Genomic DNA, 21307 nt, shown 5'->3' on the forward strand with positions numbered 1-21307 from the left:
GAGTATGAGAGTACCTTGTCTTCCAATCTCCTAATCCATCCCTAACACAAGACCTTTTGACTTTGGCAAACTGGGTGTTTGGTGAGTGAAAGCACAAGAAGTCACTGTTGCATGCTGCGAAAATGTGTTTGGAGAGTGAGTGGTCCAAGCCAGTAGTACGACAGGCTATGACTAGGTGCTCCAGGGCTGGAGAGGAAGCTTTAAAAACTAATCTTTTTGCTTTATATCAAAACAGGTGTGCAAGAGTATTTATTCATTTAATATTATGGGATATCTTTGTTATCATTATAGCTCAAAGTGGCATCAGAAAAGCCAAGGTGAGAAAACATGTGAAGCTGCAACAAGAGCTTGAAAACGACCATTGTTTACCAAACCTATGGGCTCAAGCTGAGAGTTTTTGACTGAATTTGTGATTTGTAGGCTGAAGTTATGGACTGAGTCATCTGCTTTGCTGTGAGGTTCTTTCTCTAATTGATTGACATTCTGCTTGGACTGTGTTATTTGAATTCCTAACAGGTTCAATTTCTGATGGGATAAGCTTCTGCTATGTTGCCAAGTTAGGTCTGCAATGGGCTGAGCATTTGGACCGTGTCGCCTTTTTTGCAACCACCCGTAGGGGCAGATATACTAACAAGTGACGCAACGCAGCAAGACAACTTGCTGCACTGCATTGTGTGACCGGGACAAAGTAGGTATGCAACATATATTCCAAGATGTGACGTATTCCTGCAATATCCTTTCATAGGAACACTGAGTGCAGACTATTGCTAATGTAGGCAACCTTGCTCCATGGTGCAAAGGTGCCTGCGTTACAAACAGGATTGTTTTTGTGCCGGAAGGGACGCTTACCCGCACAAAAACAATCCTCTGAGATTTCTTTCTCTTTTTATTTGTGTGCTGCAGAAGGCAGCACATGTAGAAAGAGTTAAAAGCAGGGAGAAATATTCACATTTCTTCTTGGTGCGCCTCTCCTGAGAAGACATACTATTTTGACACATTCCAAGGTTTACTAGTGGTAATAAATGTGTAAATGCACCAAAAACCATGAGTGGATCCATGGAATGCCCTCCCAGGGCAGAGTAGCGCAAGGCAGCGACTTGAGATGCCTTGCATTACTGAAGCTCTACTAAGACGCACAGAGCCATGCAAGGTGACTTTGTTCTGCTTACTAATTCTCACTGAAACTCTTCCCTTGCATTGTGCCACCTTCCATGACCCAATGGCAATGCAAGGGCTTTGTAAGTCTGGGCCCAGGTCTGTAATGTGCACAGCTTTTGAACTGTGTCATCTGTTTTGCTGCCTGGATTGATATGTAATGGACTGAATATTGATGGATGACTCACTGCACGAGGGCATGGTGCAAAGATATCACTGAAATTGACTATTTCTGTGGATATCTTGGTGCAACTTTAGAAGCGGTATTAGATCTCAATGAGGCTGTGTTTCAACATCTGTAGTGTAGAGTCCATAATGTTCACATCCTCTGAACTAACCGTACAGTGTTCAGGAGATTAACATCATGTCTTTCCATTTAAGGAAGGAAATTGTTCTGGTGCTTACAACAAAGGGAATCCCCTTTTTTTGTCAAAAATATTTTTATTGGTAAGAGAGTACACAACATCACCAAATGACGGAAGGAGACAACAATGCATTATATATGCCGAGAGTTACAGAGAGCTAAAGCATCGTATACAGTTTGTGTACTAGGACTCAACAAGCCCTTAAGAAGCTCAACAAGAACCTCCCAGGCCTCTCATATCAGAGAGTTCAACCAAATCGCATAGAGGGTCACTATAGGCTCTGGCATTTATCCTTCCCTCCTCCCCCTACCTCGTTAATTCCCAAACAGTAAACACAAAATACAAAGTATGGTGTCACAGTGAAACAAAAATCATACGTGGTTGCGGGTGAAGGCTGGATTTTGGATAGAGGGGGTTTCCCATGCTCCCTGGCACCTCCCTGACAAGTCAAGGGGGCCAACAGGCTGTCTAAATGTGAAAGAGATGAAGTGCTTGCAAGCATGGCCCACATGCAAACAGAGGTAGTCCCTCCAATAGGTATTAAACCAAGGGAGCCCACACGTAGTCGAACCCCATTCTTGAGTCTTCCACAATGTATGGCATTCTTTCCTTTGGCAGTGCACGCCATACCCTTGCTTGTCATTCGGTAAGGGAGGAGGCCTCTATTTTATTCTATGCAGCCGCCACAGCCATCTTAGCGGCCCGAGGCATAGCCACATCACGGATCAATCCTGCTTTGTTTGGCGCTTCAGGATGGGGTCCCTAATACCCAGGAGACTGCTCTCTAGTGTGTCCGGGATCGGATATACCAGAATTAGTTTTATTTGGGAGAATACCTCCTTCCAGAAGGGCTTGATATGTGGACAGGCCCACCAGATATGTTTGAAGTCCCCCAGTAGCCCACATCTCCTCCAGCACCTGTCGGAGGAATTAGGGAAGATAGTGTTCATAATTTTGTAATGAGCTTCCCTTAAAACCAAGGAACGATTATACTTGGAGTGACTCTATGCAGGGCGGTCCATTGTTTCTTCTCTAAAGGGTCCTAAACCTTTGGTGTCTAGGGGTGTGGTGCAAACCTAGGGACCGTAAGAGTGAGTAAAGGAAAGAGATGGTCCCCCTCGAAGAGGCTCCAGACTGAGGAAATTTTTTGATCTGGAGTAGTTCCCTAGTGGCAGCCTGTTGTATCTGCGGTGGGGGAGCCCAGCGCTTAAGTTATGTGTAGTGATATTCTTCAGAGGGCTGGAGGTGAAAGGCTTTGGCACACTCTACGAAGGTCATCAATTTCCCCCTTTCAAACAGATGAGAAAGCATGTGACATTTCCCTTCCCGCCAGGCTTCAAATGATCCCTCCGGCTCTGCGGACGCATACACACCCATTCACTCCAACTCAGGGTTGCAGTGAATGGGTGTGTATGGGGAAGGGAAGGAGGTGGTGGGTGTGGATCAAGCCAGCTCTTCCCAGACTATTAAAGTGGTAGCTGTAGGGGTGCTAATATAGGCATTTCGCAGTCGAATATATTTCTGCTTCCACAGGAGGTCCCAGATCATCCTACCCACTATCTGACAGTCCATGTGTAGCCACAGCTTATCTGATTCTCAGAGGGACCACTCCATAATCGCTTTAAGTTGAGCTGTTCTATAATACCCCAGGAAGTCTGGAAGAGCCAGCCCAACTCCTCTCTTGAACTAGTTAGCACTTGATTAGAGAGTCGCGCTCTTTGCCCTACCAGACGAACTTGGTAATCATTGTCTTCAGCTCAGAAAAAAGTGCTTGTCTACTGGAATGGGGAGGCCCTGAAAGAGATACAGAAGACATGGGTGGACTTTCATTTTGATAGCATTGACTCACCCTATTTAAAAGAGATAGGCAGTCCTCCATCTAATCAGGTCCGCTTTAAGCTGGCGCAACAGGGGTGGATAGTTAGCCCCGTAGATAAGCTCTGGCTTGGGTAGTGAGTTGGATGCCCAGATATGTGATGTCTTTGTGCGCAGTCTGAAAAGGGGTTGCTCTTTCAAAAAGCTGCATGGACTCCCTAGGCATGGTTAGGTTGAGATGGAAAGATTTCAAGAGGTTCACCTTGAACTCAGATGCCTGTTTGTAAGAGGCCAGCTCAAACTGGATCGCTGGGAGAGAGGACTGCAGCTTTGTGACTGGGAGTAGGACGTCGTCTGCAAAGAGTGAGATCTTGTGTTCATCTGTGCCAAATGAAATCCCCCTATGTCTGGCTCTGCCAGAGGGTCAAAGCTGAGCCCAAATAGTAGGGGGGACAGCAGACACCCCTGCCTAGCTCCCCGGGAGAAGTGAAAAGGATCCAATGAGATCCTTTTCACTAAGACCCTGGATCGCAGAGCTCAGTAGTTCACCTGTATCACTCCAATGTAGGTCTTGCCAAACCGTCTTATTGTATGGTAAAGAAAGGCCCAGTCAACACGGTCAAAGGCCTTCTCCATGACTAGTGAGAGAAGTACCATAGGTATGGCCTTTCTCTGTGCTTTCTCAATGTGAACCACACTGTGAAGATTGTAATGAGTTTCCATCCCTTTGATGAAGCCAGTCTGATCTGGCTACACGAGAACCGGCATAATGTTTTCCACGTGTAAAGCTAACATTTTGGAGCGTAACTTAAGATCCCAGTTCAGGAGCGCTATAGGCCCATAAGAGGCGCAACTCGTGGGGTCTTTCCCCGGTTTGGGGATATCGGAGATCAGAGCCTCACCCATAGAAGGGGTCATTTCCTGCCTGTCAGCTATATCGTTAAAAAGCTGCACCAGGCAGGGCACCAGTTCCGGCGCAAAGGTACGATAGAAGTGGGCATTGAGGCCATCAGGACAGACCCTTTTTGGAGCTTGAGAGAGTCAATCAATTTTTGGAACTCTTCCACGGAGATGGGACTATTTAAGTCTTCATTCGTAGAGGCCGGGACCTGTGGTAGGTCCGGAGCCTTGAGATAGTGGTCCTGAGCCTGTGCGTCTAACAAGTCTGCTGTGGTCATGATTCCTCTAAGCTACTCTGTCTAACCACTTTGGAGTAATATCTGTTAATGGCGTTAAGGTCATGTTTATGCTTACATCTTTAATTCAGTATGTATAGCCGAATATTAATAATGTATGATAATAATGTCAGTAAAGCATGCTTGCATGTTGATAATCACTTGTCTCTTTTCAACATTTGAGCGCTCTGCAAATACGCTCATTTACTGGCCTCAAGCACTGCCTCAGTGCAGGCAGAGAAGCAGCGCTTACAATGCAATGCCGAATTCAGGATTAAGGCCACTCCTCACGTCACGTTGGACGTGCTTCCTACCTGCCAGCCATGTTGGGTGAGGCACTTCTATATAAGGCCACACCCAGCTTCCAGAACTTGCTTGGCCTTCCTCCCTTTCACACGGAAGGTTCTGTCTTCATGTTACTCACCTGGAAACTGGCGCAGTAGGCATCCTGATATCCGTCTTCACTTAGAAGTTCTTCACAGCTTCCGGGAAAACTTAGGGCCAGATGTAGGTAGCCCTTTACCGGTCGGAAACGGCCGAAAATACCGATTTTTGGCCGTTTCCGATCGGTAAAGGGCTACCGAGATGTAGGGGCACATTTTCGGTAATTTTACTGAATCGGTATCATTACCGAATCGGTAAATGTACCGATTCGGTAATGTGTACCGAATCGGTAAAATAATTACCGATTCGGTAATATTTACCGATTCGGTAAAATTACCGAAAATGCTATGTAGGTAGGCAATGTACCTTCTGCACATGGCTTACAGAATCGGTATTTTACCATGGAATACAAATCCATGGTAAAATACCGATTCCGGTGTGCATGCACACGTGTGCATGCACACCTATGTCATGTGACAGGCAGACCTGCCCTTAGGGCAGGTATGCCTGCCACATGGCACCTGTGCCTGTTTTGGGGGTGCCAGAGGGTGTCAAAGTGACACCCCCTGCACCCTTGTGAATTCTTTAATTACCGAATCGGTAAATACCGAATCGGTAATGCCTAATCATTCCTATGGGCTTCAAAGCCCATAGGAATGAATGGGCATTACCGATTCGGTATTTACCGAATCGGTAATTAAAGAATTGTTAAGGATTCGGTAACGAATCCAGATGTTGGGACCTACATACCATTTACCGATTTTGAAATACCGAATCGGTAGGATTCGGTATTTTAAAATCGGTAAATGGCATTTACCAACATCGGGCCCTTATTCTTGAACTTTCCTGAAAGGCAAGAAAAAGAAAGCTAAGTTGACTTCTTTCATTCTAAGTCACCCATGTCAAGACAGTGTAATGTAACTAATGCGAGGGATCGAAAAGAGATAATTTTTGCACACACTTTTTTCCTTTCTAAGGAAAAGTTTGAGTTGCTTATAGATGCAGCATGGACTTCTTAAAGGACAGCAACAAAAGGCTTTAAAGAATTGAGCAAATAAGGACCGTATTTGGTTTGTGTTGCATTTTATATTTACTTTCTAGTTTAGTGATGAAGAAGGGATGACACATATTTGGGAAACCTACACAAAAAAGAAGTGTGTGAAGTTTCAGTTTGAGGAACTGGCATACAACCTCCCTCCCATAATCATCATAGGAAATCACCTTTACCATCACAAGAAGTAATAGGACGCATTGCACGTGTCCTCGAGTTCGCAGGTAGGAAAAACGTATGGAGACTTAATACAAAAAGGTTACAAGTTGTGAGTTAGCGCTTATTTTCAAAACAACCTGCAGATATTAGGTTAGCTTATTTGTTGCCTTGCAGGTCGACAACAAGAACCCACCAGCCCACCAGCGTCCAGTATCCGGCCCTTCTCCCCAATGCCTATTGCTTAGCTTGAGGTGATTTCATAACCCACTAGTTGATACGTAGGTTTGAGGGAAGTTGGTCCATTACATCTCTGCGAAACCAACAGTACTCCCAAAACAGGTAAGAGTGTATTGTTACCTTGACAGCAGAATACAAGGAGCAATAGAATTCCCCAAAGGCCTTGGCTTTCCCTATTTTACTTTGGTGAGACATCCCCTTCCCATAGGTTATGAGGTTAATCTATTCCTTTTCCTGTCTTGCTTGCAATTGATGTGCTAATAGGGAACCAATCTTGTTTCCTCTCTCATAGTTGTGCGCTTGCAAGCATAACAGGGTGCTTTACGCCCCATTAGTGTAAATAGCCTGGAGCATGACATGTGTTGTCTTACGGAGGGTGTGGCCTGAGGGGCTAGATTTGTGGTCAGATTCAGCCTTACGGTGCTCCAATTCAAGGAGAAGACACTCTCCCTTATTTTGTGATTTGAGAGTGGCGTCTAATTCGATGCACTTACCCCGTATAACTAGTTTGAAGGTGTCCCAGTTGTTGGCCAGGGAGGTTTGCACCGGGTTGTTAAGGTCAAACAACTCTGTGATTGCCTTTCTTAACTTGTCTCTTAGAAGCCGATCCCTACAGAGGTAGTTAGGAAAAAACCACCTAGCAAGCTTGGAGCGCGGGGCGGGCTAATCAAGCACTATCTTTAGGGGTGCATGGTCCGACAGACAAATCGAATGGAACTGGGAACCCATTATTGCATGGAGAAGGGACTGACTGATCGATCCTGAAGTATGTCCTATGCAAGTGCGAGAAGAAAGACTAGTCCCGGGTCATGGTATGGGCATTCCTTCAAACATCCACAAGTCCCAACCCCTGTAATGTTGTTTAAAGTAGTTTGCTAAATACCCCCTCTGCTGCCCTATGGGAGTGTGTGGTGTCAAGGGACGGTCCCATATCAAATTAAAGCCTCCCAGTAGTACAATGTCACTTCTTGCAAACCCCTCCAGTGTGGTTAAGAAGGAGCTGAGGAAATCATGTCGCCCTGCATTTGGTGCATAAATTCTGGCAATTGTGCACAGTTTACCCCGTATTTCCCCCCTCATTATCACAAACCACCCCTCTTTATTCGTTGTAGTGTGGCAGTGGAGAAAGGGGTTGAAGTGTGAAAAAGTAGCACCGCCCCCATTATATGTGGTGTTGACGAAAAGCAAAAGATCTGTGGGTAGACCCTATGTTTCAATTGTTGTTCCTTTATCAATCGTTGTTCCTCTATAAGTAGTAGGTGTGTCTCCTGCAGGGCAGCTATTTTAATCTGGTGGTCATTTATTAATTTTAGGATTTGTTGCTTCTTGTTAGGGGAGTTAAGACCCCTTATGTTCCATGTCAAACAGTTAACCCCTATCAGTCGTCAGAAAAACTTGGCAGCTAGCCCACATCCAGTCCCTTGCATATTGCCCTTTGTGTTCCTCCCCCTTTCCCCCTCCCCACCCCAGCAATCTAATACAAAAGTGCAAAAAATACAGTGACACCAAAACAAAATGATCCTTAACAAAAATAGAGCATAACTTTGAGCTTGAGGGTCCTCAATCACAGAGGAGAACCTCATTTCGAGCATTATCTGGGGTGGACCAAATTCCCCCGGCAAGGCCCAAAAACAGTTCCCTAAGCACAAATAAGCTAGTAGCTAACAGTCTCTTTGAATGTTCTGGATGGCATGATAAGTTAGAGCTTTCCCCCATCACCACGTCGCAAGAGTCAGTGTGTCTGAGACCAGCCTAGAATGATCCCAGTGATCTCACCGGGCCCGTGAACCACCTAACACCCTGGTTGGCTCAGGCTGAACAGAAACCTCTAATCGCCAAAGATCCAGGAGCTTGTCAGCCAGTGGTATTTTTGCCTGGTCGCCACTGCTGAGGCCAAAGGCCCACCGCTGCTTCTTCAGGCCCATTGTCGCCTCCACTCTCCTCACCTCCACTGCTTGCGTCGGGCCGGCAACTTGATAACCAGGATAGTTGCTGTCTCCTCTAATTCCCTGCAGTGATAGTTCTTGTTGGCCAGTGTGAAGGCTAGACCAAAGGTGTTAGTCCAGAGGTATTTCACCTTATGTTCTCTTAAGGCTACAGTGACGGGTCAGAATTGTTGGCAGAGAGCGAGTGGGACTTGTGCCACATTTGGGTAGAGTGAACACTCTGCATTCTGAAAGGACACCCTGTCAAGGGCTTGCGCCTTCTAGAGGACCAACTCCTTGGTTTTGAAAGAGCTGAATTTTGCAAGCACATCTCTGGGTTTTCTGGCATCTCCTGGGACTTGAGGCCCCACCCTGTGTACTCTCTCTAGTCATACCTCTGGTTCAGAATCCCCAAGTACTTTTTGGAATAGCCCCACCAAAAAAGCTTCCAGATCCAGGCTCTTGCATCCTTCTTCCAGGCCTCTTAAACGTATGGTCTCCAGGCGGTAGAGGTTTTCAAGATCCTCGCATCGGAGCACAGTGGCTTTCTACTGTGCGCTCATGTCGTCAGATTGGGTCTCCAAGGGTCTCACGCGGTCCTCCAGCTAATGGTGTTTTACCTCAAGGTTGAGAGTGCGGGCAACAATTGAGTCAACGTCAGATTGCAGGGCAACCAGCCGGCCTTCCATTTGGGCTTGAACACTTAGAAAGAGGCCCCTATGTCAAGCCTTAATGTCACCCCTGAGTTGTTGCTTGAATTCTCGGTGCAAGGCCATCAAGTCCTCTCACGTAAGCTCCAGACTGGCAGGGGAGAAGAAGCTGTAGACCTTTGTGGGCTGTGCCTTTTTGGGCGACAGAGGTACCCTCGCCCACCGCTTGTGCAGGGTTTCCCCGCAGTACAAAATAGTGTGGGGAACCTGGCACTGCTTCTGCCCACCTGAGTTGACCAGGAGGTCTTTCCATATCAGGTAAAAGAAGCTCAATGGTAGTGAGGCAAGATGTTGCGGCGACTAGGGCTCGCCATATAGGAGTAGCATGCATGGGTAGTGTCTCACCACTCCTTGGGTCTAGGACGGTTGAACCAAGACCCGGATGCTCACACATCCCAGGGAACCCTGCTTTGCCCCTGGTACCTTCTGGTAGTGGTTAGGTGGTTAGGCAGCCACTCGTGACAACTTCATCAAGGGTGCAGCGCCCCCTGACCATGTGGAACTTCACTGATTGGCGCCACAGCTCCTCTCTGTTACGGTCCTAAGGAGTCTCTTACATCTGGGATCACGCATGCAGAGCCACTGTGGTGAGGGTTGTTGCTGGTATCAGAGCCCCCCCGGGGGTGATGACAGGCCGCCGTGACAGGGATAAGCAGCAGGGGAGATAGACCTTCAGCCTGGGCCTCCTCACGAGGTTCTGTACAGGTGCCTGGCTGCCGCCATATTAAGGTCAAGCACTGTGTATTTCGGCTTATTCTTGGTGGTCCGCTTTGGCACAAGGGGAGCCCCCCTGCTCCTCACCGCAGCTGTCCTTTACAACCGGAGGGGTCCGCAGGCATCTCCGCTCTCCCTGGGGTCCTCCTATCCGCAATCCGCAATTGCCGTTGGCAGGGCGCGTCATCCCTCGTGGGCGCTTATAGAGCCGGGCGCTGTCGGTCTGTGGGTGGCGTCAACCTCCGGGGTTAGCCGGGCAAAATCCCCAGAGTCCTCAATCTGCCCACTGGTCTTCTGCTGGTCCTGCTGCTCTCGTGAGTGTCTCTGTGGCCGAGCGTAGTAGAAGCCACCATCTTGTTGCACACTGTTGGCTCCAGTGATAGAGACATCTGTCCTCTCACATAGCACCTGGGGGTCAGCCTCCACAGGTCCAGGGTGCCTCAGGTGAGCAGGTCACCCGGATTTAAGGTAACTGGTACCTACCAAACTATAAGTTCTTTAGGGCCTGGAGCAGAGTCAATCAGGAATACGTCCGGTCGGCCATGTTGGTTGGCCACGCCCCCCAGAATCCCCTTTTTACATCCACACTTCGGCTGTACGAGAATAGCTTCCCTGGTGCCCATACTCTCTTTTTAAATCCTCACTTCAACTGAATGGGTACAGCTATCCTGGCAGTTTTAGTGACATGCAGCACACCCTGCTTGCATATATGACTAAAACCGAAAATGAATAAAGCTAGAGCATTGTGGCTCCAACTGCTTTTACTGTCATTAGTGTGCAGGTGCATGGCTTAGGGACAGGTGCAGTTGGAAAGGATAACTTCACCCTTTGGCACTGGAAACCCCACCAAATAGATTCATGATTGGTTATCCCCAGAGGAGGGAGGGTCTTTGAACAGGGATCCATCCACTACACACAAGAAAAGGCTTCAGCAGGAGAAGTGGCACACCAGGCATGACCAGGAGCTCCCCTTATGAGAATATTTCCAGTCTTTATGCTTCCCTGTGGAGGGCAGTTTGAAGCATTCTACTAATCTCCATCCCCAGGTGGAACAAAGCATGTTTAATTGTGGGGAACAGCACCTTCAGGAAAGAACTCAATACCTCAATCACCTCAGTCACCTTCCTAAACAAATGGAAACATGCAGAAGCCACGCCACTCCTCAAAAAACCTCCTCAGACCAAGAAGAGCTCAAGAACTACTAGCCCATCTACCTTCGCCCTATTTCTGTGAATGTTCTAGAAAAAGCAATCAACCACCCACTCACCAACCACCTAGAGAACAATAACCTCCTGAATCCATCCCAATGCAGGTTCCGTTCAGATCACAGCTCAGAAAACACCTTAATCGAAGCCATGGACAACATCAGGTCTCTACTAGACTAGGGAGAAACTGCAGCCTTGATGTTCCTCGACTTCTCAGCAGCCTTCAGCACTGTATCCCACTACACCCTAATAAAAGGCTCCACCAGATGGGGATAGAAGGGGACGCCCTCAAATGGATATCATCATTCCTTAACGGAAGAACCCAAAGTGTCCACCTTCCACCCTACAATTTAGGCTATCTTCTGTGACATTCCAATAAAGTTCCAAATTAAGCCTCACCCTGTTCTACACCTATTAGTCCCCTCTGACTACCCTGGTCAGGACCTATGGTATGAACATTATATAACATGCGGACGACACTCAGCTCAACCTCCGGTTATCCGCAGAACCCGCAAACACCGAGGCCAACTTCCACCTGTGAATGACCAGCATCGTCATTTGGATGCAAAACAACTGCCTCACACTCAACACCAGCAAAACAGAGCTCCTCATCAGTCAGATAACTCCGGGCCCCCTTTTCAGATGCGGCAAACATTCCATGTTTTTGCCACAGCGCACTTTAAAGCAGGTGTGCCGGGTGCAAACAGGGAAAGTGCACCCTATCAGGAAGCATGTGCTGCCCTCATGTCAGCTGCGAACTCGCGCTGCCCTCGGAGCAGCACATTCTAGAGAAATATGGAGCAGCTGCTTAAAAGCTGCTCTGTGTTTCTCTGTGCAAATAGCAAACCACCTACACTCTTGAAAAGGATTACATATCATATATTGAAGAGTGAGTGGGTGTATAAGTGTCTGGATGGAGGATTTTGTATGTGCATGACTGACTGTATAAGTAAGTGATTAAATGTGTCTTTTTAAATGCATGGGTTAGTGACTAAACTGTTGTAATGTGTGTATCAGTATGTCTGGTGTGTAAGCTGCTGCACGTGTTGATCAGTAGCTACATGAGTGTCTTTTTGGGTAATTGATTGGTTGCCTGAGTATTTGTATGGGAGACTGAGTGTGTGTGTGGGTGGGTGGGAGGTTTGTGACCTGGTCCTCAGTACAAAAGAGGACCTCATCGCCCCACCAGCAGTGCACCAGAAGCCGTGTTTGCAGAGTGGTGTAAAAAGGGATGCAGCTCCATGCAGCACATCACTCTGCATATAATTAACAGCCCGTCAGGATGTTCTGATACCTACTACGGGATGAAAGAAAAGCTTCAACCATGAACATTCACTGAACTTACTTAAAGCAATTAACTTTACTCACAAAATGGGACCACATACCCCACCAGGCATTGCAGTAGCACGTGATGGGAAATGCTGCTGTGGGGTTATGTTGGTTATAAAAACCGGATATTCATTCTTGTGAGCATCAGTGCCATTTGTAAAGTTACCCATGAAGAAGGGGCCTCTGAGCCTTGAAACGCGTCGGAAAACCAAAAGAAATCAGAGAAATCCTTCTGAGCTGCATCTCAGGCAAGACGGTGGGGGCGATGTTGAGTGCCTTCTCGAATGCTCACGGGCATTTTTGTTGGTTAATTTTTCTTTCACAGCTGGTCCCTGTTGTGGAGAGGGCACCATCTTGTATCCAGAGAATCTGGGGAGAGGAACTGTTCAGCTCCATGCAGCACATCACTCTGCATACAATGGGGTGATTGGTGAAGCGGGGACCTTTAGCTACGGCTGCAGCTCGAACGGCTGAACGGAATTACACCAAATTTGGCAGAGAGGTAGTCCTCAGCTCCGACTTGTGCCTTTGGCATATCTGGTGTCAATCTGTTCAGTAGTTTCTTGAAAATTACGGTTAAAGTCATTTATATATCTATGGGTGTGGAGGATCTGCAGATTTGCGAGGATTGGCCTCTTAGGATAAGCGCACCGTTCCGATCACACGCCGAATTCTAATTGGCTGTCAAGCGGTTGTAAACATTCAAAAACAGGAACTGTTGGCAGCCATTTTGTGCCTTGGTAGAAGCGAGGGTGAAGAAGTCCGTGAAATATGTTGGCAAAACGTGAACAGGGGCAGGTTAGACACACCCTGACCCCTTAGTCCTGCTCAGGGGGTGACATAGCGACCAGTAGGGCAAAAAAAGTAAGAAATCTTTTTTGCAAAAATAGTTGTGAGATGCGCGTAGGATCCGCGCATTTGGTCGCTGAAAAAAACGATGAAAATGTATTTTTGAGATATATATCAAGCATATGTGTATAGATGTTGGGTGGTTCTAGAAAGAGCCCTTGTGTTTATTGTGAGATTTTAGTAATTACAAGTAAGTACCGATGCAGAGTCTCAAGTTCATGAGGAAGACTCGGTTTCCTTCATCTGTAAAATATTAAATATCTCTTTAATAGATACCATGCATATTGAAACGCAGATTGTTGTGGTGTATGGACACAATTCTATATGTTTATTCACTTATCTGCGCAGATCTGGTGTTCCAGTCTTTCCCTATCTCGACGACTGGTTGTTGAAGGCAGGCTCGCCCTAGACAGTGGTCTCCCGCTTCCAGGCTATGGTCGACCTCTTGCACCTGCTGGGTCTGTTCATCAACGTGCCGAAGTCGCACCTGTGACCCTCTCAAAAGCTCCTCTTTATCGCAGCAGTTCTGGACTTGGCGCAGTTTCGGGTTTTTCACTCCGAAAAGCGGGTACAGGATATTTAGGCTCTGATTCTGATCTTTCAGCTTATATCCCGGGTATACCGGGTCTCGGTCAGGTTGACGCTGCCGCTCCTGGGGCTGAAGGCCTCCTGTATCCTAGTGGTGCATCATGCAAGGTGGCATGTGAATAAATATAAACATAGGCCACGTAGTTTGCATCCCGTAATATACAAGTTTCAGGGGGGGTGGTTCCCGGGGCATTGCGGGGTTCGTTGAGGCCCACATACTTGTAATGTTGTAGGGGGGGGTGGACGCGAAAGTGGTGCAAGGGGGTTGTAAATCTGGTACACAGTCTTTTACTTTGCTTTACTTTCTGCTGCCGCTCCTGGGGCTGAAGGCCTCCTGTATCCTAGTGGTGCATCATGCAAGGTGTCATGTGAATAAATATAAACATAGGCCACGTAGTTTGCGTCCCTTTAATATACAAGTTTCAGGGGGGGTGGTTCCCGGGGCTTGCGGGGTTCGTTGAGGCCCACATACTTGTAATGTTGGGGGGGTGGACGCGAAAGTGGTGCAAGGGGGTTGTAAATCTGGTACACAGTCTTTTACTTTGCTTTACTTTCTGTGATGTAGAAGATCCTTGGTAAATATAACGGTTTTTGTACAGCCAGTAACTTTTAACCCTACCCCCAAACGGCTTTCTGCCTGTTACCATAGTAACAGTTCATGGAACACTTACGTGAGCACAGAGGTTAAAAGTTCACCACACTATGTTGCTAATGAGTTAGCCGCCGAATTATACTTCAAATGATAAATATCATTTATATTGATGACTGCTACCACCACACAAAAAAAAGACGTATGTACTTTTTTTTTTGTTCAAATCATTTTTATTAAGCAATAACAAAATTTAGAGCAGCAATAAAGCATCATTTATCATACAGACATATTGGAGTAGTGCCGAAATCAGTCATGGGTCAAAACATATAAAATAATATATGAATAAAGACTAAATAATAAAGTATAACATCGTACCAAATAAGACAATAATCACTGTACCATTCTAAAGAAAAGAAAAAGAAGAAGTGATAAGAATTTAGAGAACAATAAACAATCAACATCACATTATTACCATTGCATACAATTCCGTAGAAGCCTTCCATCTATAGCCAGGCATGAAATGTCATGCAGGTCCTCGTCATCCCTGCACATTACGACTCTGGTTATCATGCTCATTCTGTGTAGAAGTTACCCCATGGAATAACTAAACATTAAGTTTGTCGGACAGTACCTTATGGTGGGTCGAAGGTGAAGGAGGAGGAAGCCTAGTCCAAGGAGGACCACAACTTGTTGTTGCTGACCTGCCATGGTGATGTGTGTAGGGCAGGGTTGTCAGTGCCCCTAATACAGGACGGCCATTCCCTCCAAGCATTGAAAGAGACCTCTGTCGCTGATTTCCAATTGCATAGGATCACCTTGCATGCTAGTGTTAGTAAGAGATCTAGAAGCTGGCGGTCATGGTCTCCCTTTAGTCTCGGGTCTATGGCTCCCAGGATAATATAAGAGAATTCCCTTGTGGGATGTATCCCAAGTATGTGTCCAATATAATCAAAGATCTTGGACCAATATGTGTGGAGTATGGGGCAGTTAAATAACATGTGTGGGAGATCACCAACATCCAAAGAGCAGTTCCAGCATGTCGGTGTATCTCGTAGGCCAGCCTTATGTAGTCTCTGTGGGGTCCAGAATGTCCTGTTGAGTATCATGTACTTAGTTTGCGACAATATCGGTGAAACCTTGTGTGTGAGCGCCGATGCATGTATCCTGGTCCAGTCTATGTCTATACCAGTGTTGTTTGCTTCTGCTTCCCATTTGAACTCATTACGCCTCATTGATTTGTTAGGTGAAGGTGCAAGTAGTTTATATATTTGGGAGACAAAATGTCTGGAGGATTGGAAGTGCGGAAGCATAGACGTTAGCCACGGTATTGCTGGCTTGAAAGTACGTGTGGACAGAGCCGATTTTATCTTTAGGAAGGCGTAGAAGTCAATCGGTGATAGAGAGGGTCTAGCTTGTAGGGTCGAGAAGGGCAATGGCATATTATTCACATAGAGATCTGAAATTACGTTAATACCGTTATCCGACCAGTGGTCCCATATGGGGGGCGAGCCGTTTATCTTAATCAATGGGTTGCGCCATAAGGATGCAGAGGTTGATTTGTGGAATTGCAGACCAGTCTAGTGGAGCTGATCCAATCGCAAAAGTGCTCTCTTGGTATTGAGCATGATGTATTTAGAGTGCGTAAGGTGTGAGAGGTCCATTGTAAGTACTGCAGAAAGCGGGGCCTTGCCTATAATGGATTTCTCAATATCAATCCATAGAGGCGTATATTTAGGGTCTTCAGCAAACCAGGAAGCACCTTGCTTGCAGAGAAAGGCAGCTTGGTAATTTCTGAAGTTGGGTAAACCTATACCGCCTTTTAGTTTTGGAAGTTGTAATTTTTTTATGGCAATTCTCGGTTTCTTCCCTTTCCACAGGAAGTCCGTGAATGTCTTCTCTATTTTGTGCAGGAAATCCTCTGTGAAGGTCATGGGAAGCATACATGCCATATAGTTAACCAGGGGGCTAATCATCATCTTTAACGTCTCTGATCTACCCCACCATGAGAGGAATTTCTGCGACCAACCATCTAACAGTTTTTGTATTTTCTTATAGAGTATATCTTCATTGATTTTCAAGGTGGTGATCAAATCCCTCTCAAATTCCATACCTATATACTTAAAACTCTTCTGTTGCCAGGTAAGTTCAGAGTCACCCAGTATACTTTTATTACCCAGGTTGTTTAGTAATTTCACTTCTGTTTTATCCATGTTTAGGGAGTATCCGGATACACTCGAGAGTTCTTCAATTGTAGTGAGCAAGGCGGGTATAGCTTTATCAGCCTTCTCACTCAGGACCAGTACATCATCGGCGTAGGCCGTGAGTTTGATTGTGCAGTCTGTGAATGGAATCCCAGCAATGTCAGGGTTTTCCCGTATATAATACAGGAAGGGTTTGATTGCCAGAAGGAACAAGGACGGGCCTAGTACCTTGCTCCAGGTTGAAAGGGGAGGAAAAAGCGCCACCAGCTCTCACTCTAGCGGTGGGACAGGCATAGAGGGACATGACTAATTTAGTAAATAGGGGACCCAGGTCGAATTTATGTAATACCGCATTCAGGTATGTCCAGTCCACTTTGTCGAACGCTTTCTCAGCGTCTAGTGTAATCGCCACAGTGGGTGTGGATAAAAGTCTCGCCTTTTCAATAACGTGAGCCAGAATTCTAGTATTATCGCTCGACAACCTGTTTTTCAGGAATCCCGCTTGCGATGGATGTATTAAGGACGGCAAGACCTTCTGGATGCGTCTAGCTAGAATCGAGGCCAGGAGATTGCAATCTAAATTTATCAGCGAAATGGGCCTGTAGTTTTTAGGGAGTTTAGAGTCCTTGCCCTCTTTGGGTATTACAGCAATTACTGCTTCGGCCATGGTGCCTTTAACCTCTCCCGTAGTACTAATTTCTTGGAAGACCTCTAATAGTGGAGTGGCAAGAACATGAGCAAATGTCTTATAAAATGGTGCTGTATAGCCATCTGGGCCAGGGGCTTTGCCCTTTTTGAGGGATTTGATCGCGGTAATAACCTCTGATTCAGATAGGGGTACGTTTAAGGATTCCTTTTCTATTGGCGTAAGTGTTGGAAGTGTACAATTTGAGAGATACATCTCCATTTTTTCCCTGTCAACGTGTATGTTTCTGGCATAAAGTTTCTCATAGAATCCTTTGAAGATGTTCGCAATTTTATTGGGATCAGAGCTAGGAGTGTCATTCTCATCTATCAGAGAAGTAATTGCATTCTTTTGGATTTTAAATTTGAGATATGCCGCAAGCCCTTTCCCTGCTTTGTTAGAATCACAAATTTTAAAACGTTTCCTCCTATCTAGCCAGATGCATGCCTTCTCGCTTATAAGTTTGTTATAGGTGTACTTTCGGTTGGACAGTTCAGTTAGAGTCTCAGGGTTCCTATCATTCAGGTATCTGCGCTGAAGTTGTGAGATGTCTTCTTCTAATTTTAGCAAGGCCGCAGTGCGATTCTTGTTAATTGCAGAGGAAATTTTTTATAATTAATCCCCTTATGGTGGATGTTAGCGCCTCCCACCGTATGGTGTCTGAAGTGTCCCCTTTTTTGTTTGTCAATAAGAAATCTGTAATGGCGTTGTCAATGGTTTCTTTGTGTTTTGTGTCGTTGAGAATTGTGTCATTAAATCTCCACATGGACTGACGAGTAGTTGGCTTAACATTAGATAGTGTGAGAGAAATGCAGGAATGATCAGAGACTAATCTGGGAGCAATGTCCGAGTCCTCAACTCTGGCCACCGCGTTTTTAGATATGAGTATATAGTCAATTCTCGAGAACGAGTCATGAGGTGGGGGATAAAAAGAATAGTCTCTACCATCAGGATGTAACAAGCGCCATGTGTCTATCATATGAAACCTACTGCATAGTGTCATGAACGCCTTGTGGGCCTTACCTGGGCGAAAGACACATTTGGAGTCTCTATCTATTATCGGGTCAAACAGAAGATTGAAGTCGCCTGCCAGGACATGAACTGCCGTATCTGGAATGGAGTTGATTTGTTTCGTGAGGCCCTGCCAGAAGGACGGGTCATGTGCATTAGGGGCATATATTGTCGTGATGAAGAATTCAGTATCATCTTTGAGTAGTTTCGCCGAAACCCACCTGCCCTTCGTGTCTGTTGTCGAGGAGATCACCTCCACGTTTGCAGATTTTACTATGAGCATCACCACCCCATTTTTCTTCGAGATTGCTTCAGAGCCTATTACCTCAGTGTAGTGTTTGTTGCGTAGTGTGTGAAATTGCTTTGTGTCCAATTTTGTCTCCTGCAACAGGGCTATGTCTCCACGTTGCCTACGTAAATAGTCAAGTATCTTCTGGCGTTTAACTGGTTGGTTAAGGTCTTTCACATTCAATGATAGTATTTTCAGGTTGGCTATAGTGGTTGTCCCTATTGGAGTATCTATAACAGAAGCCATCAATTATATAAGGTCTGATATTGTCTCAGAACACATTTATCTGCATGGAACTTAGACCGTAAAGAGAGCATTAGACATTTGTCAATATCGGCAGTAGCATAGCTTGTATTGACTGCAGGGCTAGAACTATATGCACAATATGCAGGAAGTTGAACGATAGAATGCAAACTTCGGAATGCAGTGTGATGCGGTGGATGCAAAGTAGGATGCAAGATGTGATGCAGAGTAGAAAAAACAACAAAACAGAACAAAATACAAAAAGTGAAATCAATCGCACCCCTTCCCCCTACCAACCTCCCTCCACCCTCCTCCCTCTCCCACAGCCCACCCCTCCCTCCCCAGTAGTAGAAAAGAAACATGACGACTCGGGAATGACGACCTCGAGACCCCCTCCGTACAGCCTATTCATAACTATTAATCCTTGGGGCTTCAACCCCAGATTACTGAAACAGTGAAACAGGTATGAAGGCATCGAGAACAGCAATGCCGTAACATTGAACTCAGCAGAAAGCCATCACATTAATTGTGTATGCAGGAACAAAGCACACCAAAGCACACCAGAATAACAGTGTAAGCCTCACTTATTAAGGCTATAGCGTAATACATTATTTAAGGCATAGGAGTATTATTGTGGCATCCTAGTCAAGAAGGTGCACAAGAGTGCACAAGAAACTCGCAGAGCAAAACAGAACAGAACATAATATAATATAGAACATAGAACATAATATGTTGTTGACTGGGCATATTTCAAACTATCAATGAACAAATCTATTCGTGACAAGTAACCATGTACCACATTCGGCCAAGGACAGTCTTACTCAGTTTTGGCCAGAGTAGGTGCATTATGCGGAGTTAGGAGCAGTAGATTAACAGCACCGTTAGACAAAAGAAACTCATCCTAGGCCGGATGATGAGGCTCCCTGTTGAGTTGAGGGGGAGACCTCCATGTTGCCATCTCCCTGGCTGGAGAGGTGTTGTCGCAGTTTTCGCGGGTCAGAGAACACATGGGTCACGCCTTGTATTGTCACTTTAAACTTTGTCGGACCTATAAAGCCATACATGTAACCAAGTGTCTTCAGCTGTGGTCTCAATGCAAGTAACGCTTTCCTGATGTCCATAGTCTCCTTACTAAAATCCTGTGAGATGAAGATCTTGTGGCCTTTCCATAGCACATGGTTATGTTTGCGGACGAAGGTGAGTATTTGCTCTGTGTGTTGGTATCTTAGTGGTTTGCATACAATCACTCTTGGACCTTTCTGCTCTTTGGTAATTCGTCCGGGTACTCTATGAGCTCTATCGAACTCCAGTGGCTGAGTGAAGGTTAGATTTGTGGCCTGCGTGAACCACTGCTCAAGGAAGGGAATGCAAGAGCCATGGGGTTCCTCTGATTTTTCCGGCATACCAAAAATTCTCAGGTTCCCCCTTCTATTTCTATCTTCCAATTCCGCAACTTTCCTTACAAGATGGTCTGAGCACAGGGAGAGATTCTTGATGGCTCCACATGTTTTATTCTTAAAGTCTTCCAATTTACTTATCCTGCTCTCAGACTCCGTCAATCTCGTATTAATGACTTTGATGTCCTGGCGGATTGCAACATCATCCTCTTTGGTGGATTTGGCTAAGTCCCTGACTTCTTCCAGTCTGCTCAGTATTGTTTTCATAGCTTCTGCCATTACCTTATTTCCTTTGGGTGGGTCAGATTTCAGGCGCTTTGAATTTTTACCATTTTCTTTGTCTCCCATTGTCAATTTGTTTATTGCAATTTGGCTTAGTTTAGCCGTCTGCTGTCACTGTACGTCACCGAGCTCACCTATGACGCAGTTATTAATCTGTATCTGTCCTGGTAATGATCTGATGCTCACCAACCTCACCAGCCTCACAGCACCAAAACTGAGTTGTTTTATGACAGCACAGGGCAGCACCTTATATCTTCTCCTGCTTTATTCTTGTGGCTTGTGAATAGTGAGTAGCGATTTGCTAATGAGGAATGTGTACATATCACCAGCATAACTGTAGCAGATCGCCCCATGTGCACTCATTTACATTAGCCGCCATTTTGTATATTGCGTGTGTTTACTCCTTGTAAATATTGAGAGCAAATGGTTGCTATAAAGGTTCAGTCAGCACTATTCATAACATTGCAGTGCTTATCTACACAGAGGTGTTACAGGTCACAGAGTCTCAATGCCTTAGAGTTAATGACTCAGTAGAGCCTCTTAATTGCCCCAGTAATGCCTCGAGATTATTCCAGCCGATTCAATTCTAGCCAATTCAATGCAGTTCTGTTGTTCCAACAATTTAATGTAGTTCAATTATTCAACACAGTCCAGTCTCTATGGGCGTTTACATCTGTGCAATCGAATATAGCATTATGCACAGGCAATGTGCATGGGTACAGTGATCATGGCGCTATAGTACAGAGTGGTTCAGGCGCGGTTTTAGACCTGCGGGGGAGCCGCCATTTTCGACTGTAATTCCTCGTGCCTAATTACATTATAGTCCTCGCGCAAGTGCACATTTACCAGCGCCTCATCTGTGAGGTCTGTCTACTCACGGCCCAGGTGTCTCAGGTCGCCAGTCTGCAGCCGTGGTCCCGTTCGTTTGGGCATTCCTTCCAGCGCG

The sequence above is a fragment of the Lissotriton vulgaris genome, chromosome 5 (genome assembly GCF_964263255.1).
Source record: "Lissotriton vulgaris chromosome 5, aLisVul1.2, whole genome shotgun sequence".
Lineage (NCBI taxonomy): Eukaryota > Metazoa > Chordata > Amphibia > Caudata > Salamandridae > Lissotriton > Lissotriton vulgaris.